A 27,814-nucleotide genomic window follows, 5' to 3' on the forward strand; every position below is an offset into this window, starting at 1 on the left:
TCCAGCTGCTAGTGGAAGGGAGCTACAACCCCCTGGCTCTTGTACTGGCTGATATGTTTACCAGTACGTAGGTGCCGGCCTACGAGCTACCCGGGACCACGTTTCATACATTTTCATACTGGATCCATAAGACAATCATCATTGTAGTACAACCTGCATCATTAATCACTGAAACACCCAATTCTGAATCACTGTAACCCTATCAACAATAACCAGACAATCATAGCAACAACCAGATCCAGCTCCATATTCAAATATCATACTTCACATTGTATACGCTACTTGGATGAACCCAACCTGCGTGTATACGCTCTTTTACCAAAACCAACTCGCGTACAGATCTATAAATTCAACCTTAAAACTCTGCAGCTATATCAGACATCAAAACATACCCAGATCATAATAATAACCATGCGTCAGTAGATCTAGTCTATCCAGAGTCAAACCATATGAAGATAATCATTCCAAGCCTTGAGATCTCGTTCCATCATTCATCATCCTCCACATGGGTGAAACCTTGGTTCAGATCACCAACCCATAACCAGCACTTGGATCACACACTTTCTCAAATCTTCATCACTCACACTTGCACACTTTGGCCTAGTGATCTTCTCCTTATATAGCCTTAGGCCTTGCTCAATACCAAGAGCCAAAACCATAGTAACACAATACCATCAACCTCGAAACTAGGGATCGACACGTCCGTCGAGACACCATGGTCCAAAACCATAGGCACAACTTCCAAGGACTAACTGCCACTGACCAAAGGTACGTTTTCACATGTACGCGCTTTTACTGAAGCCAACCTGCGTGTACACGCTGATTCTCCTTGCTGAACCTGCGTATATCTCTTTCTTGTCCTGCTGTACTGAGATCTGTCCACTAGTTAAGTTGCCATCACCTGTACCAGTCTCTGAGCACCTGTACCAATCTCTGAGTGAGTTGCCATCAAGGACAACACTTGAATCATAATGCCAACAATCTCCCCCTTTGGACTTGATGGCAACCACCACACCAAGTCACTCTCCCCCTTTGACATCAAGGGCAAAGGGTGGACCAAGATATTCTCTTCCTTGGTATACCTTCTGCTGTCCATACTGCTGTCCATACTCCCCCTGAGTACATGCTGAAATCTCCAAATGTGCTCCCCCTTTGTGTATGCCAAAGTGTACCAATCTATCCATCCTGCTCTTGCTGAATTGTGCTGTTCATGCTCCCCTTGACTGTAGGCAAGATCTGCAAAAGATGTTCTTCAAGAAGAACAAAGACTTATACATCATAGAAGACCTTCCTATCACCAAAAGACTCAACATACATTCATCATTCATCCCAGGCATAGTGGGGAAACCAACATAGGCCGTTACATGACCTTGACACCATAAAAAGAGATATCACAAGAGATACATGACATAGAGACGAAATATCTAGACCAAGACTTATGAAAGCCACCAACAGCATCATGATCTGTACCATAAGCATCAGCCTGCAATCCCATTCCTAAACAGTAAGATGTATCATTTAGCTTCATAGACTTTATCAACAACTTCTAACCATAATGCCAACAATGCATTATTTGAAGAATATTCTCCCCCTGAGTGTGAGCCAACCATGTCTGAACCATTTCCTGAGTCTGTTCTGCTCCCCCTGAGCCTGAGCCAACCATGACTGAACCTGGGTCTGTTCTGCTGCCCTTTCTCCATATACGCGACTTTGCAGCCTGTAACTCGCGTATATACGCGACTTGTCTTCATGAAACTTGCGTATGAGAATCAGATCACTGAAGTTCTATACCTTCAGCTCCCCCTGAGTCTGTTATGTCTGTGCTGTGTTGAGTACCCTGTGCTGTGCCACATCTTTCTGACTGAACTTCCTTCTTCTTCCATATCTTCACGCATGTTGATGATTTCTTCTTATCATGAGCTTTGTTCCTGCAATCTCTTGCTTTATGTCCAAACTTGTTACATGCATAGCATCTTACATGTTTCATATTCCTCTTGTAGCAATCAGCAGCTTTGTGGCCAAACATATTGCAAGAAAAGCAATATCCATTAAAGTATCTTGAATGTGATGATCTTTCTGCATGATGGTCTTGAAACCTTCTTCTTCTACATATGGCTACAACATGTCCAAGGTTATGACATACAAAACATTCAACATTATTCAGCGGAGGAAATAATCGTCTATCACGTCCATAGTTAGGAGTAAAGGATCTTCCTTGAGGAATTTCTTTCCTTGGTTGTTCCTTGAGCATTTCAGATTTCTCATTAGAGTTTCTTGCCTCACCTTGTGAACTAGATTCACCTTCAACATATTCATGAAAACCAAGACCAGTCTTGATAGCAGGAGATCTTTGACTACTAAGAATATCATCCAAGACTTTAGAGCTATCTTGAAATCGTAAAAGCTTATCCTTTTCTTCTAATTTGCTTTTCAAGATATTTACCTCAACTTGATGTTGTTCTTCTTTTTCAAGACATTGCTTCTTCAAGGTCTCTTCAACTTTCCTTCCTTCATCCAACTGATGCCTTAGTTTGAGGATCTCGTTTTCTTGCTCTTTATTCAGTGCTAGCAGCATTTCTCGAACTCTGGAGGCACATTCCAACTGTTCTTCTAATCTGATGATTTCTTCTTTGAGGGCATTCTCCCTTTTGCTAGGTAGATCTTGTTGATCTATGATTTGATCTGACGCTTCATTTGCTTGTCCATCTTCAATCTGAAGTGCTTCAGGATCTAAATACTTGCTTCCACACAACGACAGGTTGTCATTGTTCTTTTGAGCTGTCTTCTTCTTCTGACGTGCTTTCTTCCCCATTGTTCTACGAATCTCCTTCAAGCGATCAAGCTTCTCTGAAGGACCTGCTCTGATACCAATTGTTGGAAATAATACTGAGAGGGGGGGTGAATCAGTATTATCAGATCAGATAAAACTTTTCAATTTCATACTCAGAAACATATACGCGACTTCAGTTAAGTAAACCCGCGTGTACACGCGACTGTGTCTAATGCAACTAGCGTATATCCAGAGATCTTATGATTCAGTTAATCTTATCTTCAGTAAATGCATCAGAACATTATTAAGCATATTAACAGTAAACAGGTGCAGTATAACAGAACAGAACATCACACAAGAGCCACACACATGAACACCATGATATAAGGTGGAAACCCAATGTGGGTGAAAACCACCTGCTGCAATTTGTCTCTTTCTTCTTTAATGAGAACTTCTTTTACAATGTACTGGTGCAGTCCTTTACCAGCACACAGGCTACAACCTGCAGAGGGCTACAACCCTCTTAGCTCTTGTACTAGCCGATCCATTTACTAGTACGTAGGTGCCTACCTACAGAATGCTTCTTTACTCGTTTTCCAGCTGCTAGTGGAAGGGAGCTACAACCCCCTGGCTCTTGTACTGGCTGATATGTTTACCAGTACGTAGGTGCCGGCCTACGAGCTACCCGGGACCACGTTTCATACATTTTCATACTGGATCCATAAGACAATCATCATTGTAGTACAACCTGCATCATTAATCACTGAAACACCCAATTCTGAATCACTGTAACCCTATCAACAATAACCAGACAATCATAGCAACAACCAGATCCAGCTCCATATTCAAATATCATACTTCACATTGTATACGCTACTTGGATGAACCCAACCTGCGTGTATACGCTCTTTTACCAAAACCAACTCGCGTACAGATCTATAAATTCAACCTTAAAACTCTGCAGCTATATCAGACATCAAAACATACCCAGATCATAATAATAACCATGCGTCAGTAGATCTAGTCTATCCAGAGTCAAACCATATGAAGATAATCATTCCAAGCCTTGAGATCTCGTTCCATCATTCATCATCCTCCACATGGGTGAAACCTTGGTTCAGATCACCAACCCATAACCAGCACTTGGATCACACACTTTCTCAGATCTTCATCACTCACACTTGCACACTTTGGCCTAGTGATCTTCTCCTTATATAGCCTTAGGCCTTGCTCAATACCAAGAGCCAAAACCATAGTAACACAATACCATCAACCTCGAAACTAGGGATCGACACGTCTGTCGAGACACCATGGTCCAAAACCATAGGCACAACTTCCAAGGACTAACTGCCACTGACCAAAGGTACGTTTTCACATGTACGCGCTTTTACTGAAGCCAACCTGCGTGTACACGCTGATTCTCCTTGCTGAACCTGCGTATATCTCTTTCTTGTCCTGCTGTACTGAGATCTGTCCACTAGTTAAGTTGCCATCACCTGTACCAGTCTCTGAGCACCTGTACCAATCTCTGAGTGAGTTGCCATCAAGGACAACACTTGAATCATAATGCCAACAGAAGGCAGCGCAATCAGAGGAGCAGTTGCTGGCACAACAGCAAATGAACAATCAATTAACCCAGCAATTGCAAATATAAAAGCAAATGATCGAACAAAGCGCGATCCAGAAACAGAAGGAATTGTCGAAAGCATTGGCACAATTGAGAGCAGCAAATGAGCAAATGATGAAAACAAAAGATGAGCAAATCGCTCAATTGTCATCACAGCTCGAAATAATAAAGGGCGCTCCGCAGGTGGATGAGTTCAGATCAGAAGCATTGCAAATAAACAATGCATTAATATCACAAATTAGGCTCCTTTGTCAACAACTCACTAAGGCAGAACCATTGTGTGAGTTAACTACATCCATTAATCAGCAGATAGAGAAGGCCAGGAATGAGTTAGACCAAGCCGAAGAAATCATAACTGCATATCTTGACTGGCAAGATTCTGATCTAGGAAAAGCAGCAAAATTGCCCAGGATCCAAGAAACATATAAAGATATACTCTTCATAGAATGGCAAACTCAGATGATGAAAGCAGAGAGGGCGGCTTCAAGATGTAAATCAACCTCCAGCAACCTAGTTGATCTGGTTAACAACACTCTCTACTTAGCGAATATGATTTCCCAATGTATGCCAGGAAAGATGACAACAGCAAACATGTTAGAGCAAACGTGTTATCCTGACTTGGAGGAAAAGGGGAGATTAATCGCTGGAGTTAACAGTTTGACCTTCGATGCATATTGGCTTTTCCTGATTAAGCCGCACACACAGAGAGCCGCCCTTAAGTGTTTAACAGATGCAATCGGGTGTATAATTCCCGACATTCAAGATGCCACCTATGCTGCCCAGCTTAGTTCGCGTCTCAACAAACCGCCTGAAGTAGAGCCAATGCTTGCGATAAGTCAGCTCAGGTTTAAAGGCAAGCAGCCTACCTGATGAATCATGCCGCTGATTGCCAGATCGCTCCGGGAAATAGGATCAATATTTATTGATGCCAATTATGTAGGATTTCTGTTTATTAGATATTTAGATTAGTTTAGTATTTATAGACCCTTTCGTTGTTTTGGAAAGGGTCGTAAATTTTTGTAACAGACTTAAAAGACTGAAGTTTGCACTACTATGCTTTAGTCAATATTCTTTTATGAAACCAGACCAGTTGTTCTTAATTTGACAAGGAAGCTTCTTTATGCAATTGTGCACTATTGTCTTTGTTGAGGATGTTTTTGCGTTGAAGGAAGAACTACAAATAGCGATTGATATTTGGGAGTGTTAAAGCGGCTCATATGGTATTTCTATCTATGACTGAATTCATTCCTGCTATGTGAATTGTTATTTGATTATTCTTGCTATTGTTGATTATATGCATGCGTTGTAACAGCAGATCTTTATTCATTCCACTATTGGATGTTTTATGATGTGCCTTTTCTTTAAATCATGTATATGTCAATGATATAAGTGATAAAGTGTGGTAATATCACCTTAATCGCTTTGCTTAACTATTTAGGCATAGCAATCATGAACAGAATAACGTCCATGTCTGTCAAATGGAGTCATCTATATGCCTGTTTATAGATAAGGATCATCAAGCGCCGCACTTTAAAAGCTCAATAAGTCCTCGGGATAGATCATAGTTATTATATTCTTATCAATAGTTTTAGTTATTCGCTCATCGCTAGCGTAGTTTATAATCATCCATCCATCCCGTTTATCTATTTCTGGGAAACTGGTCCCATTATCCCCAGTCGGAGCCACTATTCCAAACGGAAAAGGAGCTGTACTAAGGTCTGGACGGGGTGGTTATCCCCGATGTTGTTGCAGCGATTTTCGAGGCATCAACAGGTTACTATCAAATTTTCCTAGAAATGGTTAGTATCCTCTAGTCAATGCATGGTCAACACAATTGATTGAGCATTGTCAAATCTACTACGTGGTCAGTTTTTGTACAATATTTGCATGCATTGGAGGCCAAACCAAGAAAAATAAAGACATGTGTTTTGTGTTAAATATAACTCTTTAGGTAATCACACATGAAAAACTCACAAAAAAAGCACAAGGAAGGTTGTACGAGCGTCAATCTGCAAGGTGGAGGATCATGGAATCTTCCAGAAACTTCTCCTGTGACACTTGCCTCTCTGCATTTGCCGAGGGATGAGTAAGAGATCATCAATCTCCAAGTGGAATCAAGAACTATTAGAGAGAGGACACTAGTCAAATCTCAAAAGCTGACTCACCCCCCTTGCAAACATCTATATATGGATCCCTCATCCCAGAGATCCGGAGGCTGGAATTTTGTATCTTGTAAGGAAGCACTGCTGGTTTCTTGGTGCAACATCATAGTGTTGGGTGATCTAAGCTTTTCATGAGGTGAAGAAGGGCTTTCTTGCTAAGAGGATGATGCTGGGTCAGAACAATTGGTTGTAATCCTCTTTGCTATTCTTGATTATTAATAAAGCTATTCAAGTTTTCCTCCACATTCTTGTATGATTGATGATATATGCATTTGTGTGGTCAATATATATCTGGTCCTATATTGCTTATGATAATAGATCTATGTTCTTGGATAGTGTTATGCTGGTTTGATTCTATAAGTGCCCTTTGAAGCTGGGTAGACGAGGAAGCGAGTGGCAGAGATCTATCAGAAGGGAGAGGAATCAAATAAGGAACCAAGCGCAAGACAGAGGTTGGTCTCCTTTATTCCCCTCTTATATATTTCTCATAAAGGAAAACGAAAGTGGTTTTAGTTTGTTTGTTTCTAAGGTAGCTACCATCCTTAGTGGGACTAGCAGCTCTGCATAGACACTAGATTTCCCGATAACAATAGTGCCACTAGATCCTGCAGAAGGAGCATGCTATACCAAACCTATCTGTGATTATGTAGAAAGTGATGATGGGATCGATCAAATAAACAAGATAACGATGCGAGATCGGGATTGGATCAATCCAATGGCGAATGGATGGATTGCATGGGACCGAGAGAGTTCATGCATTTCTGACTCAGATGAGGAATTAGAACATTGGAAAAATAATTTACATGAAATGTCTACCTTGCGGTGCAATAAGATGACGAAGTCGTTGCGCTGTGTTTCATTAGAGGTAAGAAAGATACCTTATTATGATGGCCTGACTGGTGTAGATATGTTTTTAGATGAATTTGAGTGTGAAGTCCCTAGAGACCATCATTTTCAAGCATTAGAGTTGGCGTTGTGTGCTATGCTTGCACGATGGTGGGGTACACATAAGGAGAATTTTGCTGGATGGAGGGATTACAGGCGAATGATGAAGTTACGATTCAGGCATGCTAATACAAGAATGACTGAGAAGTGTAGCGGGGAGGATGATCCGCACAATCCCCTAGCAAGGCGGACTAAGGCATGGGGGATGGAACCACAACCAGAATGGGTGCATATATTTTTTCATATCCTAGATACTATCCCCATGTATTGGTATCTCGAAACAAAGCTCCACCATGACACTACAGAATGGGATGTATTGAGAGAAAGTTTCTTATTGACTTTCAGTTTTGAGGATGAGTTTGCAAGCGCTTCAAGAGATTAAAGTGGTTGTCTTCAGGACGCTAAACGATCCTATGGAATGGACCCAATCGGATTGGAGCACCCAGCTATGGCACGCATTGGAATGCTATAATGTGACCGTCGAAGAGGAGGTAGAAGACCACAGGAATATCAATATTCCAAAAACGGAAGGGCATCGCATAATAGGAGGAGCACAAGTAGAGGACCAATACTTCTCTACACCTTTGAAAACAAGACATGTAAACATTGGCACTAAGGAGGAATTGAAGTTCACAAAGATTGGAGATTATTGGGACGACGCTACAATAGAAAAAGTTGTTGAATTACTTCGCAAATACCAAGATCTATTCCCCACTAAATTTTTAGTTTTAAAAGGCATACTTGGTGATTTGGGTGTTATGTAGATCACATTGAAGCTGAATGCAAAACCTATTAAATAGAGGCCTTATCTCCTTAATCCTAAGTATAAGGAGACGATTTTCCAAGTGATGGATAAAATGATGGATGCCGACATTATAGAACCTATTGAAGAGTCTAATTGGGTGAGCCCAATGGTAGTCCAAGAGAAGAAACAAAAGGGAGAAAAAAGGATCTGCGTAGATCTATGGAAGTTGAATGATGCCTGTGTCCATGATCCATTTCCAACGTCATTTAAAGATGAAGTGTTATAGAATGTTGGAGGGCAGGATGGATATTCCTTTACTGATGGGTTTTCTGGTTATCATCGAATTAAGATTTCTCCAGAGGATAGAAGAAAAACCACCTTCGCCAAACAGTGGTGTTGCTTTCAGTATAATGTTATGTCTTTTGGATTGAATAATGCCCATGCAATATTTTCTCACGTAGTCATAGAAGCATTTAGATAATTCATTCATAAGTTTCTGAATGTATACTTCGATGATTGGACCATGTTTGGAATGGTAAAATGCCATGTGACAAGTCTATGCCTTATGTTGGATACACATTGAAGATACCAGATTGCGCTGAATTTGAAAAAGTGTATATTATATGTTCCTTTTGGGATCTTGCTGGGTCATGTCATATGTAAGAAAGGATTGATGGTGGACCCTGCAAAGATAGTTGTGATTGTGAACTTGGAGGCACGTCAGAATGTCAAGAAGTTGCACGTGACACTGAGACACACTGGATATTATAGAAAATTCATTAAAGACTATGCTCAAATTACCTCGCCCATTGAAATTTTATTGAAGAAGGATGCAACCTTTTGTTTGGATGAGGAATGTCAGTGCAACTTAGATGTGTTAAAAGAAAAGATGGTGACTACACCAATCCTGGTATTTTCCAATTAGAAGAAGTAGTTTCATGTACATGTGGATGCTTCTTGCATTGCACTGTGGGCAGTATTAACACAGGAAGGCGAAGGTGAACTGGACCATCCTATAGCCTTCGCAAGTAGGAAGCTATCAAAGGCTGAAAAAGATTATTCAATGACAGAGCACCAGGGGTTGGCCATGGTCTATGTGTTGCAAAAAATAAGGCAATATCTGTTAGGGGGACATTTTAAAATGTATATAGATCTTTTTTCCTTAAAGTACCTGGTCAACAAGCTTGTGTTAGGGGGAAATATTTGCAGATGGTTGTTATTATTTCAGGAATATGATTTTGAAGTTTTGGTAAAGCCTGGTCAATTGAATGTCGATCCAGACCACCTGTTGAGGATTGAAATAGGTGAAGAACCTAGTAATTTGGAGGAAGGGTTGTCAGATGCGCAACTCTTTATGGTATGTGGAGAAGAAGACCATTTTTCTGACATTATCCAATTCTTAACTATAGGGATGGTGCCTAAATGATATACAACTCAGCGGAAGAAAGAACTAGTAATTTGCACAACAAATTTTGCAGTCATTGTGGGGCATTTGTACAAGATGGGGGTAGACAAAATATTGCAAAGATATGTGCTGGAATTTGAGCATGATAGTATTCTCGTTGAAGCTCATGGGGGAGTTGCGGGAGGCCATTATGTAGGAAAGGCAAATGCGTAGAATATTTTGCGCGCAATATTATGGTGGCCAACATTGTACAAGGATTCAAAAGCATACTATAAGGCGTCTAATGCATTTCAAAGGACTGGAAGACCATCTTAGAGGGATGAACTACCGCTACATCCTCAATTATATTTGCAAGCATTTGAGAAGTGGGAAATCGATTTTATTGGGCCAATTCAACCACATGGAAATAAAATGGGCGCATGCTACATTATCACTGCGATAAGATATTTAACTCGATGGGAAAAAGCACAACTAGTGAAGGATTGTACAGAGGCTACTGCAACAAATTTCTTATTTGAATATGTCTTAATGCATTTTGGATGCCTGAAAGTATGAATGAGCAATAGGAGAACACACTTTTTGAACGAACCGATTTGTGTGATGACATATGAATTTCAGGTCTACCATCAGAAGAGCACTCCATATCACCCGTAGGAAAATGGGATAGTCAAAGCTTTTAAAAAAAAATTGAGAATGTGTTGACAAAAATATGTAACATGCATCGAAATGACTAGGATGTGTGTACTTGCAGTACTATTGTCCTATAGGACAAGTTGATAGGGAAAATGACGTTTAGATTGTTATATGGGGTCGAGGTAGTGATGCTTATGGAGTACATTGTACCTAGTCTGCACATAGTAGATTTGATAGATATGGTGGTGTTGATGGTGCTGGATCCACAAACATGTAAGGGGATCTCCCCGGTAAGAAATCCCAATTAGACCTGAGACTATTTAGTGTAGGAGTTCCAGCAGTGGGTCGTATGGTAATGACTTGAACGCGATTTCGCACAAAGGCAAGTAAGATGACTTTGTTAGTAGCAAAGGTGTGACAGCTACAATGAGTCAAGGAAGGTGCATGAGAGGTTCTAACACATGGGGGTTGAGATGAGTGTGCCCCTTGGAAACCTATAATATTACTCAGATGGGAAGGGAACACACGAGCGAAGACGCATCACAAGCTAGAAAGCAAGTTAGCCAGAAATCCAAAGTGATGGTTAAACCAACAACACATTTTAGAAAGATTCATACATACTCATATAGAATAGTCAATACATATTCCTTTTAGAGTAAACAAGATAGCTTGAATACAATATAACATATGCATGAACTGTGTTGGCTCTTATTATATAAAGAAATGTATGTTCCAGTCATACAATATGTCCATGTCCAACCACTAGCTCCAATAGTGGAATGTTATAGCCACATCTGCCTGCTCTTCCAAAGAGATGTACTAGCTTCGTGCAGTGGAGAAGACAAGGCGCGTTACAATATTGTCCAAGCTCTCTCCAAGATAGTATTATCGGAAGCTTGGTTGACCAAAAGCCTTTACAATGAGTTATGAGGCACTATTTATAGCAAAGGGTAGGGTGACTCTTGACATTCCCCTTTGTGGCAGTTCATCTACCCTCATGACTCTTCATCTACTCTCTGAATGCTACATCCAACTATCACTAACACTTGATCTATTGTGATGAGACCAACTCTTTGACATGCCTGTAATGGTGAAGGTGGTGAGCTGATGCCAAGCTTGGTTTTCCATGATGGTGTGCATGCACCCCATGGTGACATCTCACTGAAGCGAACTCTTTCCTCCATTGCATCTGGTGCATCAGTATGGCTCCTTCATCCAACTTGTTTGCTAACATGTGCATGGTCCTCTTGGGTGCGGCTGAATCGACAACATACTGATGTATAGTGTCTGTGTTGATCTTCAAGTGTGTGTTAGTGGTCATGCACATCAACTTTCGAAGTACAAATTCAACTCCAGTTGGACATGCTTCTTGTCTTCACCTTGGTGAGTGTGTTGAATGGGTTGGATCGCATGCGTGCGCACAATGACATGCATGTTGCTGAATCCCTTACATGCGACCAACAACACTGCTCACCTTGTCTACTCCGTGCTAGCTATTGGGATGGATCTTTAACTTGTACAGGTGCAGTTTCATCCATGAAAGTATGTTGCACTCCCTCCTATTCTTGTTCCTGCTACACTCATTCGATTGTCTATGGAGCTTCATGTTCTCTCTTGAGTTGCTGCTTCAGCACATGACCTGAGTCTCCAAAGTTTCTTTCATCACTAATGGATCTGCTTGAGCTTGCAACTTTGTTCCGCCTCTGTGTTCTCAACAAACTTCCTCTCATGTAAGCTACATACAGTATGATTCCTTCAACTACCATTCATGATGTTGCTCGTTGTGATGTTGTTGTTTTCATAACTTGACATCCTTGCCTAGAACAACTTGATGTCTTCGTGATTAGGCAAACTCATAGACACTTGATCGACTACATCCCCAAGTGTGGTCTGAACGGTGTTTTTGACTCTACTCTCCTAGAAACCATTGTAATTGTGTTGCTAAGAGGAAGATGAATGCTTGTGATACTTGGAGACATGGAAAGTAATCTGTTAGTCAAAAACCAAATTGAACTTGAGAATTGATTTTCCATACTTATGTGACTAATCACGAAGGTCGCTCAATTTCAGTCGAGAAGTTAGGAGACTGAGTGTCAAGACTACACAAGGCATATTCTAGGCCACTGGGAGGCTAAATAACTACTGGAACTGCGCAATGCATAGTTAATTTTTGTTGATGACTGCTAGAATTGCACAATGCATAATATCAACTGGTAATGGCTGTAGGCTCAGTGACTGCATTATGCAATTGTTTGAGAGAGAAGTCACTGTCCCTTAGAAATGTGCAAAACAGTCATAGAAGATAGTGGCTAGGAAGAAATATGCATTTCTGGAGAGGAAGATGGAGCCTTCCTTCCCCAGATTGCACAATGTTGTCTCAGTGAAGGGAGGGTCTGGGCCAAGGTTGCCCAGACACGTCGATGGGAAACTGAACATGAATGTGAGTGAAAATGCATGGTGATACTGAGTGTAAGCATAAGTCAATGATCATGCATGCAAATGGTGAATGAAAGCTTCATAAAATAGAACAACATGCACGTGGGTGAGGCGAGTCGCCGAATCGGTGACCATTCATGAAAAATAGTTTCATGCATGCGACAATAGTGAGATGTTGATCAAAACTAAAATGGTGTTAGTACAAGATAGAATGTATCAAAATGACAGCAAGAACTCATTGAAATCAAGCAGACAACACTCATACGAAGTGAAATACAAAAAGTGCCAGAAATGCAACACAAGTCATTAGAAGCGGGCTTACCCCAAAACAACTAAGCTGAGTGTGTTGACAACTCCTAGATGTGATGTGGGATTTCAAACTTGCAAGGATGATGTAAGGAATGAGCTCTACAACATATGATTGATGAGTATTGATAACATCGAGGTTGTGAGCGCATGCCACAAATATAGGGAAAGCGAAGTTTGGTGGGAGGTTTCTGAAATGATCCTTGCATGTAACCTCCAACTGCTCAAAATAGATCCTTGAAACAAGGGACTCCTTTTCATGCTGCCTTGGGAGAAGAAGCCCATGCATGCAAGTCAACTTTTCTCGGTCCCGGAGGGAACCGGTCAACTCAATTGCACATGCAAGAGACTGCTCGACTACTGGGTGAAAATGTGTATTTCTGCCTGGGAGCTGGGCTGGCTGCCCAGGGGATTTGTGTAATTTCTGGGTAGAGTAGTTGACTATTGTTGAGATTTGCACAAATTCTGGGCTGAGGATCCCTGCTGGGGAAAATTGTGCAATTTTCACTGTGAGTGTTGACTGCCAGAATTGTGCAATTCTGGAGCCTAGTAGGCTGCCAGTTAGGATTTGTGCAATTTCTAGAGGGAAGGTTGGTTTCCCTCTAGAATTACGTAATTTATTGGGGGAGCTGGTCATCTTGTAGCCGGACCAATTTCGGGTGAACAACCTGTGAGGGGAATGCATCGAGCTGTGATCGACAGGTTGCCTTTGTGCAAGAAAAAAACTGAAGCTTGTGTATTTGATGAAGCAAGGCACACTGTTATGAAGGTTGGAAGGGAGGCTCCAAAACGAAGCCAAGGAAAAATTTTATAGGTTTTTGTAGCCGCTACAACACCTGGTGACACACTGGTAGAATTCCATCTCTATGAATGGGCCTTGTTCATGAAAAGCAAGTCTAACACCTCCGGAAGTATTGTTCAGTTCTCAGCTCCTCTTGGCTTCCACACTAGCTTGATTGTAAGATGTACAATCTACCAAGCCCTTGGTTGATTGACACAAATTCCAAGCCAAGGAAACACAGTTCTTTCGATTGGGGTTGGGGGGTCTATTGTTGCACAAGCAATATAGTCATCAGAGTCTTAGCTTCATCTCTAGTGTTGCTCCCCTGCCAGCTGGCCTAGATAGTACCCCGGTGGAGTCACATAGGAACACAAGCATGGCTCCGCTGCTATCGAGCCTATTTAGTACCCCTGCGGAGCTACTTACATCACCTCTCTGCATAGGAAGCCTTTCTCTTCTTTCGCCTTATTAATTTTTCATTTTTTAAAACTTTTTTGACTTTTTCATTTTTTTCTTTTTTCATCTTCGTAAATGTGCATAACACTTATTCGTTCCAGAGGCAGAAGAGGGTTGCCGACTTATTAAGAGAAAAAGATGGTGTTCCTATAGAGAAGTAGTTTATTATACCTCTGACGTGTCTGTTAAGGATTTCCCCCCTCACCTTACTCTACTTGACTGAGTGTGCAAGCGTTGTGTTTTCACTAAGGTTCACTTCGAACAATATGTATTTTCCTTCTACGTATCAGGGACTAAGAGTAACAAGTTCTTCATACAAAGGAAAGATGACATATAACCAAGTAGTGATAGCAGCACAAGGCCTCTTGTACTTTACCTAGCTTGCTTTAAGAGTCATACATGCTTTCATGCAAAACTATCCTACAAAAAAACAAGTGAACTAACAAACAACAAATAAAAGTAAGAGCAAAAGAAAAAGCAAAAGCAAAGCAATTAAGCGAACAAGTAAGAAGACAAACAAAAAAAACAAGCAAGTAAGAAAACAAGCATGCAAACAAACAACTCAAATTCTAGTGCATGGGTCATCTCACATGAAGTGATACTTCCAATGCATCCAATGGCGCATTGGTTCATTGGTTGACCCATGTTGGTGAAGGCATGGTTCACGAACAAGACAACTATGCGAACCATAAAACAAGAAAGATGTAACAGTGAAGACGAACACGGTTCAAGCTTACAAGTGACCATAGAACAATGATGAGTGAAAGTGCATGACATGCATTCTGTGGAGCTGCCATGATGTTATGCTACACCACATGCAGATGTTGAGTGTATGCATTCTCTTGATTGTGACATGCAAGCAAACATGAGAAAGGTAGACCACTTTTGTTGTGCATGTGTGCTTGTTGTGTAAGATTCCTCCAATGCATGAGCAATGGGATCGTGTAGTTCAAGTGGAGGAAGTGAAATATGGGTGTTTGGTTGATCTTCTTTGCAAAGAAGAAAGTGATGAGGAGCCTTGAGTGTTTCAACAATTCCCTGACTGGCAGTGAATCCAACCTCAGGATAGCAAGGGCCTAACATAACCATCAGCTCAGGCTGAAATGCCTCGACAGTCTAGGGGGTTTTGAATTTGTTATCAGATCTATCATTGTAGACCAGTGCCTTAGATAGATTAACAACGATTGAATCAACATCATGATTAGATGAAAGAGTAGAGAGATCGTGACAAACAAGATCAGAAAATTTAGGATGTTTTTCAGCATACTCGTGATTTGATTAATCAGGCATAGGGGTAGATGAGAATCAAAGATGTTCACCCTTTGTGTTTTCAAAAATGATAGATGACAGATTGGATGTATTTCCAGAGGAAGATGTGTCCTCTCTGCACTGTGATGATAAAATAACATCTGGCATGTCCTGTGAATGATCAGAAGTAGAAACATTAAGAAATGGGTTTTCATAGGGGAAGTCAACAGTGGCAGAATCCCAAGGGATGTTAGGATGAAGTGGATGAGGCATGTCTATAACGGAGTCATCCTTCACTGCAGGTTCTTCTTTAGATTCCCACACATGCTCATCATGAATGATGGCACAGGTTGGCTTCATAACACCAACTTCGTCGACAACTTGATCCTCATTCACAATAGGTGAGGAGTTCGGAATGGAAGAACACAAGACAACAAAATTTGGAGGATCAACAGAATGCAAGGATGGAGGTTGAGGGAATGAATCCACGTGGACACCAACAGGCTTGCAAGCCAAATATACGTAGATATCAAGAGTAGGTGGGGTGGGAGGATGTGATAGTTCAAAAGAGGTATGTGCATGATCTCCCACATCACTCCACGGTGGTGGAGTTGTTTAATGAGGTGAAGGCAGACAGTCACTTGTGACAGCAACTATGCCTACTTGTGATTGCACAGTTCATTCACCGGATTATTAGCGAGATTTGAGTGATTTCAAGAATTGTGGATTTTTAGATATGTAAAGAAGATACTCAAATATCCCATCGAGAAATTCCCAATCAATATCATCTTTGAAGAATCAGTATTTAAGATTAAAAAAGCATGTGTAAAACTGTTCAATGGATTCATCGGGTGGTTTTTGTAATTTCATAGTTTATTTGTTGAGTGCTTTACAATCAAAGTGCTTGAAAGAACAATCTATCCCTGTGACCAGATGAGCAAGAGAATGAATAGATCTTTTGGGTAGCGTGGCACACTAGTGCATTGGGTGCTCTCGAAGTGTGTAAACGAACAATGCGTAGATCATGTATTCTTCAAAGAATCCATGACTTTTGCATGAGCCTACAATTTCAACTGCGTGCCTAACCAAGGCTACGTGGTCTCCACCATCGTACGTTTTATGAGACAAGTTATCCGACAAATTTTTCAAGATGATGAAATCGTTCCCATAAGACATACATTCTGGAAGAGCAACTTGGTAGTTAGTCATGATAGATGCGTAGAGATTCAAAACAGATGTGAGGACTCAGCTTGTCATATGACCCTCCTTCTAGTGAAAAAATGTTGATGATGCTGGACCCGCCAACATGTAAGGGGATCTCCCCGGTAAGAAGTTCCAATTAGATCTTAAACTGTTTGGTGTAGGAGTCCTAGAATTGGGTCGTATAGTAATGCCTTGACTGTGATTTCACACAGAGGAAAGTAATATGGCTCTTCTAGTAGCAAAGGTGTGATAGTTGAAGTGAGTCAAGGAAGGTGCATGAGAGGTTCTAACATGTGGGGGTTTAGATGAGTGCATCCCTTGGCAACCTGTAGCAGTACTTGGATGGGAAGGGAACACACGAGAGAAGATGCATCACAAGCTGGAATGCAAGCTAGCTGGCAACCCAAAGTGATGGTTAAACCAACAACATATTTCAAAAATATTCATACATACTCATACAGAACAATCCATACATGCATGTGTAAGAAAGAAAAGACATATTCCATTTAGAGTAAACAAGATAGTTGGAATACAATACAACATATGCATGAAATGTGTTGGCTCTTATTATATAAAGAAGTGTAAGATCTAGTCATACAATACATCCATGTCCAACTACTAGCTCCAATAGTGGAATGTTATAGCCACATCCGCCTGCTCCTCCAAAGAGATGTACTAGCTCCATGTAGTGGAGAAGCCAAGGCGCATTACAATATTGTCCAAGCTCTCTCCAAGATAGTCTTGTCAGAAGCTTAGATGACCAAAAGCCTTTACAATGAGTTATGAGGGGCTATTTATAGCAAAGAGTGGGGTGACCCTTGACATTCCCCTTTGTGACAGTTCATCTACCCTCATGATTCTTCATCTACTCTATGACTATTACATCCAACTATCGACACTTTACTTACACTTGACAAGACATCTCATTGCAATGCACATGTACTCATGTGATACAACATGGCTTGAGCAAGACATGCAAGACATCACTGACACCTGGTTCGTTGTGATGAGACCAACTCTTTGACATGCTTGTTATGGCAAAGGTGGTGAGCTGATGCCAAGCTTGGTTGACCATGATGGTGTGCATGCACCCCATGGTGACATCTCATTGAAGTGAACTCTTGCCTCTGTTGCATCTGGTCCATCAGTATGGCTCCTTCATCCAACTCGTTTGCTAACATGTGCATGGTCTTCTTGGGTGCCGCTGAACTGGCAACACATTGATGGATAGCTTATGTGCTGATCTTTAAGTGTGTGCTAGTGGTCATGCGCATCCACTTGCAGAGGTACATGTTTATCTCTAGTTGGAATTTCTTCTTGTATTCACCTTGGTGAGTGTGCTGAATGGGTTAGATTGCATGCGTGTGCACAATGACATGCATGCTGTTGAATCCCTTGCATGCAACCAACAACACTGCTCACCATGTTTTCTCCGTTCCAACTGTTGGGATGAATATTTAACTTGTATGGACACAGTTTCATCAGTGAATATATGTTGTGCCCCTTGCTATTCTTATTCTTGCTGCACTCATTTGCTTGCCTGTGCAGCTTCATGTTCTCTCTTGAGTTGCTACTTCAACACATGCAAATCCTTCTTTGTTCCATTCTTTGTCTTTGTGTGATCTTCATGTCGTGTTGTCACCTCATAGCCTGAGTCTCCAAAGTTGTTCTCATCACCAATGGATCTTCTTGAGCTTGCAACTTTTTTCAGCCTCTGTGTTGTCAACAACCTTCCTCTTGTGTTCACTACATTTGGTATGTTTCCTTCAATTGTCGTTCATGATGATGCTCACTGTGATGTTTTTGTTGTCATATATTGATGTCCTTGCCTATGAAAAAATTGATGTCTTCGTGAGTAGGCAAACTCATAAACACTTGATCGACTGTATCCCTAAGTTTGGTTTGAATGGTGTCTTCAACTCTTCTCTCTTATAAACCATTGTACTTGTGCTTTTGATAGGAAGATGAACACTTGTGATATCTAGAGACATGGAAACACTCATGGCAAGTAATCTGTCAGACGAAAACCAAACTGAATTTTAGAATCAATTTGCATAATACCTATGTGACTGATCATGAAGTTTGCTCAATTTCGGCTGGGAGGTTAGGAGACTAAGTGTTAATACTACGCAAGGCATAATTTGGGCCACTAGGAGGCTAACTGACTACTGGAATTGTGCAATGCACAGTCCAGTCTGGCTGTTGACTGCTAGAATTGTGCAATGCACAATCTTAGCTGGAAATGACTATATGCTCATTGACTGCATTGCACAATTTTCTAGGCCAGGAGTCACTATCCCTTAGAAATGCACAAAATAGTCCCAGAGGATAGTGGCTGGGTAGAAATGCACATTTATAGAGAGGAAGACATAGCCTTCCTTCCCTAGATTCTGTAATGCTGTCTTAGTGAAGGCAGATTCTGGGCCAAGGTTTTCCAGACTCACTAAATGGCAACTGAACATGAATGTGAGTGCGAATGCATGGTGATACTGAGTGTAAGCATAAGTGAACAATCATGCATGCAAATGGAAAATGATAGCTTCAAAAAATGGAACAACATGCATGTGGGTGAGGCAGGTCACCGAATCGACGACCGTTCGTGAAAATAGTTTCATGCATGGGAGAGAAGTGAGATGTAGATGAAAAATGAAATGTGTTAGTACAAGCTATAATGTATCAAAATGATAGCAAGCCCTCACTGAAGTCAAGTAGATAGCATTCATATGAAGCGAAATAAAAAAAGCACCATAAATGCAACACAAGTCATTAAAAGTGGGCTTACCCCAAAACAAGTGAGTTGTGTGTGCCGACAACTCCTAGATGTTATGTCAGATGTCAGAGTTGCAAGGTTGATGTTGTGGAGTACTAAAGAAGGTATGTTTTTGGTGATTATTTCAACATCTTTTCATTAAAACTTACAAACCTTTTGCATCATGAACTAGGTAGATGATAAGGAATTGTAACAAAACCTGTAAGATTAATGTGCAAAATGAAAACACTGACAATTGCCATTTTCTTATGCAGGAAGAAGGAAAAACGCAAGACTGTCATTCCAAAGGAAAGGACAAGGCCAGGTTAACCGCTGTCCCTTTGATGGGGAACCGCATGCAAACAAGGCAAACCAAATCAAAGCATATCAGCCCAGGAAAGGAAATGGAGATATCGGCTCGGCACAAGAAAGTAAAGAGATAACTGAGAGCCAACGGTTCGACGAGTCCCTCAGGATCCTTTGATCCTGAGGGATCGCTACTTTCTATTTTTGCACCTAGACATCTCCACCTTCGCTATTATAAAAAGGGGTAGCATTGTTAGCCCGAGAGAGAGTCTGTTATGTTTCTATGTCATTTCTCTTAAAGCTGAGACTTTGATCATCAACTCTCGTTGAGAAGTGATCCACTGTAATTCTGTCTTATGCATTAATACAAACTTGGTTGCTATTTCATCTCTGATCCTGAAATAACTTCAAGCAGTGTACCCCTAGAGGCTAAGGGCCCGACCTTGGAGGAACACTTGCTCTTGTACTATTACTTTTCGTTTGTGCGTGGTTTGCTCATCAGCTTTATTCGGTAATCTGATATGTTCTGTTATTTTACATCACAGCTCTATTACATCTGATCTGTTAAGTGATATCGTTTTCTGAAACAGAGACATTATAACTCTGCAATGCATTGATGTTCCTTAAGTACTGATATAACTGGCTTTTACAGGACACCGTTGTTGTTCAATTATAGAATGTCCGTGTTGTACGCTTATCCATTGGTATTACTAAATTCATCTTAGAGATTATATTTCCTTGCGATGGTTGAATCTATGGACGTTTCTGTTCCATTCTGAAATATAGTTGCATTCTCTATAACTGAGATTGATAACTGGATTACCAAGATCAGATTACTATTAAGGTGTGCCATGTGCATGTATGTGTGGCTTTCAAAGCGTTGTTCTATAGCCCATTATTAAATAGTGCTGTTCTATTTCGTGTGTTGCTCGATTCATCCTTAAATGTAGAGGATTTCCATTTGATTTCTATAGGACACGATTGTTGCATTTGATCTTGTAGACTAAGGTGTTGATGCTTATTAAACTTAATTGTTGTTACAGTTTCCTAGTTGTTGTTCCATTTCTTATCTGCCGTTCCATTTTCAATTATTCGCATTATTATTGCTTCGGTGTGTAGAACAATCTAAGACTGTAGTAGTCATTGACATTTACTCTCTGGCTCCAAGATCGATGATCTGTTCCCTGATTTCCTTTGGTCCCATCAGTTTACAAAGGGTTGAGTTACTGCTACTGAACCCTTGACTGATAAATTGCTTAGTTTTCTGAATTTGTGGTTTAGTCTTTAAAAGTAGTTTTTTGTAAACAAGCATCCGTTTACTCTTGTATTTTTGGGCACTATACTACTAGAATTACTCTGGCAAATGATAGCCTCAGAGTAATACACTCTTTGAAATAACAAAACGTTCCTGGATTGACAAATTAATGCGAGGTAATTAGAGGTGAAAGAGACCCTTTTTACAACTCTACAGATGTGAGGAATGAGCTCTGTGGCATTCAATTGATGAGTTTTGATAACATCGAGGCTGTGACGCAGATGCCAAAATCTAGGGAAAGAGACACTTGGTGGGAGGTTTCTGAAATGATCCTTGCATGTAACCTCCAATTGCTAAAGATAGATCCTTGAAACATGGGATGCATTTTCATGCTACCTTGGGAGAAGTAACCCATGCATGCAAGTTAGTTTTGCTCGGTCCCAAATGGAACCAGTCAACTCAGCTACACATGTAAGAGACTAGTAGGGGATTTATGCAATTTCTGGCAGGAGCAATTGATTGCTGCCCAGATTTGCACAAATTCGGGGCAGAGCAGCCCTGATGGGGAAAATTATGCAATTTTTACTGTGTGTTAGCCACCAGAATTGTGCAATTCTGGAGCCAAGAAGGCCTCCAGTTAGGATTGCACAATTTCTAGAGGGAAGGTTAGTTTCCCTCCAAAATTGCATAATTTCTTGGGGGAGATGCTCAACCTACAGCTAGACCAAGTCTGGGTGATGATCCTGTGACGGGAATGCATCGAGATCACAACAAGCTGCCTTTGTGCAAGAAAAGAACAGAAGCTTGTGTACTTGACAAAGGAAGACATGTTGTTGTGAAGGTTGGAAGGGAGGGTCCAAAACGAAGCTAAGGAAAAAATTTTGGAGGGTGTTGTAGCCGCTACAGCAAGCAGATCACGAGGCCTTGGAGGAACGGCTCGCGCAAATAATGGAGTTAGAGGAGGACCGATTTCTGGTGGGATTCCACCAACAAGTGAAAAAGGGACGCGAAAAAGCATGGCATGATCTCCACATCAAGCTTTGCACATTCAAGATAAATGATCTTATGTTGTTATACAATAGCAAGTTCACCAAATTTTCATGTAAATTCTAGATGCGTTGGTTAGGACAGTATATTGTCAAGGAAGTTACAGAGGGTGACATAGAGTTTACCTTGTGAAGCTGAATGGTGAACCTTTTTGGAAAAGTGAATGGGAGTCAGTTGAAGCTATATATAGGGGATCCTACCCCTACTCAATGACTATATGAATGGAGGACAGTCTTAGTGCTCCAGGTAGTTGCAAGGGAGTGTGGGACTATAAACTACACTACTTGGCGGGGAGGACATGGTAGAAAACTGGTTGTGCAAATATTGATGAGGGTGCACTAGATGAAGCTACACTCAGGAAACTGCACCATGGAGGAGGGTTCTGTGTAGCCCAACCCAGAAATAGCCATTCAAGTTACCGTAGTTGATTGGATTGAGAAAATCTCGTTAGGAGGAGCAGGAAGGCGATAATTAAGGGGAAATATTTGAAAATATACTGCCAAAGGTGCATTTATGACAAAGTTATGGAGGGAATGGTGGGATTTGAATCCAAAAATTGCTATAAGTATGTCTTGTTGGTCTGCAAATAAACACTTTGATTTCAACCAAATTCTTGCATGCACCGAGAATATTGGGAGGTTTTGTTCACGCACCTAGAGCTTGCTCATTATTCTGATATAGTGTGTCGAGTTTCATTGGAGAGGAAATATGAGCCTATGATTTATGAGGTTGCGGTGTCTAAGGCCCTAGATCTGAAAGCTACAGGCATAGAAGCTTCGCCAAGGTCACCTAGGCCAAAGTAGTGTGCTTCTAAGGTAAAGCAAAAGAAGTTGGTTTTGAACCAATGTGCCACTTGCCCAGAAAGCATCCATAGGAGGTGCGACAGAAGGGAAAAATGGACAAGAAAAGGCAACCATTTTTCCCCTTGACCTAGAAGAAGAGGAAATCTACTAGGGGATAGAAGATTTGGATGCTGAGGATGCTGAACCAATCAGTATGCTTCCGACATATGTGCCTCCATGAAGAGGACAGAAGAAGGTGACCAAAGACCTTGATGCCAACGTCATAGTTCACGGTTGTGATGAACTATTCAATCAGGATATGAGCCTATGCGATACATTGTAGGAGGACCCTAAGCTGCAATAGTTGAACATATAAATTAGGGAATTGCAACAAAAATATGATGAAATTAGCACAACTGCATGGACAATGGCGCCAGTCTAGCACTTGGTGCACTTGCAGGAAGGCAAGGAAATTTAGATGCAGATCCAGGAGTTACAAAAAAAGTAGTCCTTACAAAGAGACTAGCTTCAGCCTTGGACAAAAGAAGCCAACCAACTTTCACATAATATTCATGAAAAGTTGAAGTCCATGCAACAAACCCAGTGTACTACACAACTCGCAGTGGAGAGGCCAACCATAGATAAATTAGTCTAGGAGGTACAACAAGCAGTAGAACAGAGTATCGCGGAGCTTCAAACATTGACCAAGGCATTAAGTGAATTGTGCTAGAAAGTGGACCACCCAGTTGAGTGACTCAAGGGCGAGTCATTATCTTTGTGTTGGTGGCTTGTTGGGATGGGGTTCCCAGGGGTAGAATTCAATTAATTTAGTCATTTTTTGTAAATAAATTGGTAAATAATGTAAAGTGTCCATAAAATATGGATGCGGAGCACGTATCTAGCTAACATTCACGGGGGCCTTAGCCCCTTGGTTGAGTAAGTGATAGGTGGTTTTGAAGGCTCACCCATGAGAGGGGGCCATGGTATTGTATTAGAAAAACAATAAATAGTTTAGTCATAACAAGTCTTAGATATAACTTTTGATAGAAAAGATTAGATTGATGAATGAATAAATATGTTTATAAGGGTTTGATAGACAGGAAGGTCTATTCCTGTTAGTAGTGAAGGAAAGGCTTTATAATTGAGTGCGTGGAGGCCCAAAAGTGTCTACCTATGAGTGTGTGGACCCCTACAGCTGAGTGCGTAGGGTAGCAGAAGTCTGTACAGTGAAGGATCTACTTAATAAAGACTGATTTTGGGTTGGAAATATTTGCATCTATGTTTTATCTATTTATCTATTTACATGTTTATCTTGCTTTAAATACATTCACAAAGTTATAGATCTAAACTAAGATAGTTATCAGAAGAGAAGATATGTCTGCGTGACGCCATATCTAGGCCATAGAAACCCTAGAAAGCATGCTTATGTGCGAAAGTAGTGGGGCTATATTCTTAGGGTTTGAATAATGCAATTGAAGGGTTTCGTGAGGAATTGAAGGTATTTAAGGTTGGTTTCAGGGTTTAAGATCTATCAGAGGGTTAGATCTGCACGAAGGCATATCTAGGATATAGAAACTCATCACATCATCTCTGGATATAAAAACTTAGTTCTAGCATCCCCCAATACTACTTCAGGTGAGACTGTAGGGTTTTGTTGGTTGGTGCAACTAACTTTGAACTTGGGTCAGGACCCCTTAAGCCAACACACAAGTTGGCACACCTACGACTAGGCACGTGCATAGTTGGGCATACTTGCCCATAGGTACAGGCCCTGTGGTTGTGGGTAGGCATGCCCACTGTGTTGTAGGAAGTCATGCCCATGGTCGGGCGCACTAGCCCACAGTCATAGGCAGTGCTTGTGCCTATTGATGGGCATGCCTAGCCATGGGAGTGCCTACCTGGGGCAGAGCGGCCCCCTGGTTTGCCAGGGGGTCGATTATGGGCTAATAGCTACAAATCTAGAAAATTCCTCTAAGGACCTAAGCTAATAGCTACAAATCTAGAAAATTCCTCTAAGGACCTAAGCTAATAGCTACAAATCTAGCAAGCGCCTCTAAGTATAGGAAGCTGGTTTCTTACTAGAAGAAATCACAAGTGAAGCATATATAACTTGTATGGTTTGTGAAAAATAGAGAAGGCAAACAACATCAGCAGATATATCTATATGCTAATATCCCTAATGATGGTGGAAGTTATGAGGTGCTGGGAAAATTACTAGACATGTGTTTGATACCGGATATTGAAGTTGTTTATGTCCTCACAAAACCTCCCAAGTCACATGACAAGATTAGATATTAGCTTGCATTGTCAATGTATGACATGGCAGATGATTCTACAAAGATGTATAAACAAATCATAAACGATATCACACAAGATATCATAAGTATTGTTATTTATATTTATGTGTTTTATGTTTTGTGTTATTGTAATTATATCATTATATCTTTTAGAACTTAGTTTTTATTGATATATGATATTTTGTTCAACATAATTTTATTGCAAATATTTCAATTATTTGAGAGGAATTTATTTTATAGAGAAAACTATTATGAATGTTATTAGCATTTTCTACTCAGGGCTAGAAGAATATATGGAAAACAAGCAAAAAAAAGTACTTCATGATGCTATAAGACTACTTCCAAGGGATGAAAAAAGAATGCCTAGAGTGGATAAACCTAGCAAACATAGACATGTAACTTTTGAAGATGAGGAACTTGAAACTAAATCTAAAGCTGAAGAATATGTTTACATTACTGAGGATGAGATTAGAATTGATGTTAGAAGGGAGAAGAGCCATAAAAGACCAAAAGAAAAAATGCCCAAAAATGTCTCTATTCTAGTTGATGATGAGGATGTTACTTATGTAGAAGAAAATATGATAACCAAGAGGAGGAAGAATTTAAAAACTGATCATTGTCAAAACATCATGGCCGGTAGTGAAGATCCTAGTGATAAATCAAAAGGAGCAGGGAAATAATTACACTAGGAGCTAATTTAGAGGATGGCATTATTAAAACAAAATACAATGTCATTCAACATCACTTAAAAAATACAAAATTAATGGAGGGTGGTCATAAATTTCAACCCTATGTCAGCGAAATCTATAAGCCAAGTGAAGGACAATTTTAATATCAAATTAGAAATCCACAGCACCTATATGTTCACAACTTGAAGGCATCGATGACGTGCAATCCATATGATCATGTGGTTGATTATGTGGGTCTTGTTGATCCAATTCAATTTCCCAACAAAGAAACATTTGATAAGTCAAAATACTTTGAATACAAATATTATGTAGTTGGAGGGAACCATTCCCTAGAAGCTCAAAGGCAATTGATGGATGAATATCCCGATAACTCACGTTTTGAAACAATGAAATGTATCACTTATGCTGGTTTATCAGATACAAAAGCAAAATTATTGGCATGGGATCATAATACAGATAATGAGAATAGGATGTCTATGAATTTCATCCAAAGGGTTATATTTATTCATAATCAATTTGAAGAGAAATGTGGCAGGGATAAGACAAAGGCTAGTCTAGCATTTTAGAAGGAATGTTGTAAGTAAATAGGTTATCAAATTGAGGAAAAAGTCAATTCAAAAGGCGGTAAAGTAAATTCTAATATATTCGGAGGCATGGATAACATTTTCCAGTTGGAATTTACAACTGGAGAGGTATTGGAATTGATTAATGAGATTTTTAGCACATGGGAGAGCATTGACATTAAAACCTAGAAGGTCAAAAAGTCTAAACCATTGATATGTAGAAATAGTAAATTAGGTCCTAAAATGAAGCTCCTTCTAGAAGATATTACTATCACACCTTGGAGAGAATTGCAAGGAGTGAAGGATGAAAAGCTTGTCAAAACAATATTATCTCGTGTGAAGTCAAGGGAATTATCATTGGAAGAAATGTGTGAGGAATTTCAAAAGTAAGTTTGTTGAATGATTTTTACTTATTTCTAGATTATAGTTTTCTTTTAAATATAACATATTGTTTGATCTGGATTTAAATAGGAATGCAACAAATTACATAAATAACCATAAATACAGAGATGCAGAAGAAATAATACTTCATTTCATCAATGTAAAATACTGAAATATGCTTACAAACAGAAATAGAAATAAACTAGCTTGTGCGATGATAACTTATCTTTGAGAAGAGATGTGGTGGCTACATGCCTTTGAACTATGTTAAAATGAGGTTCAAAGGCATATTTATCATTGAGAAACAATGGAAAACCCTTAACATCCCAAAACCTAACCATATAAGATGAAACGCCAAATTGTGGGCCCCGTTTTGGGTAAGTTGGTACATCAACTTCCCGGGGTCGTAAGTTTGGCACCCGATCTTCATTTGACGCGTACAATAGCTCATTTTTAAGATCTTTCGGAGCACTACAACTTTGGGAAGAGCAACATAGGACCATGGACCCATGTTTCTCTCATATTTCCAAAAAAAACGTCGTTTAGGGCCTCAAAATGGCTCCGGAAGTTTAGGATCCGAAAAAACTACTAGAAATAGTAAATTGTGCTACAATTAAGGAAACTGAAAAACTGAAAGAGATAGTTGTGGGGGTCTAAGTGGGATAGGTGGGTGGCCACCAACATCCACCTGGATAATTCCACCCCCCTTAGGAAGCAATGGTCCCCATTGCGTTGAGTTCCTCCATCTGCTAAACTTGGTCCCTAGTGCATTGTTTTACAACTTCTGATGTGTCAACGACAACCCACATTGAACACTTGGTGCAAGTGAAGGAATGGAGGAATGCTATTCTCCAAAGCATTATTTTCCACAGCCTTGATAATGCTATAAGAACCATGTCACAGTGGTTTGAGCTTCTTATGGGTTTTGGTAAGGCGTTCTTTCTACCGATGCAACTAGACTTTGTTTCCCAGTTGAAACTTGTGTGGTGCCCCTGTGGGTGAGGAGAAGTTGTTCCTGTGTTCTTTCA

The sequence above is a fragment of the Pinus tabuliformis genome, chromosome X, assembly GCF_031772625.1.
Source record: "Pinus tabuliformis cultivar Carrire ecotype Pingquan chromosome X, CPIR1, whole genome shotgun sequence".
In the NCBI taxonomy this organism is placed as follows: Eukaryota; Viridiplantae; Streptophyta; class Pinopsida; order Pinales; family Pinaceae; genus Pinus; species Pinus tabuliformis.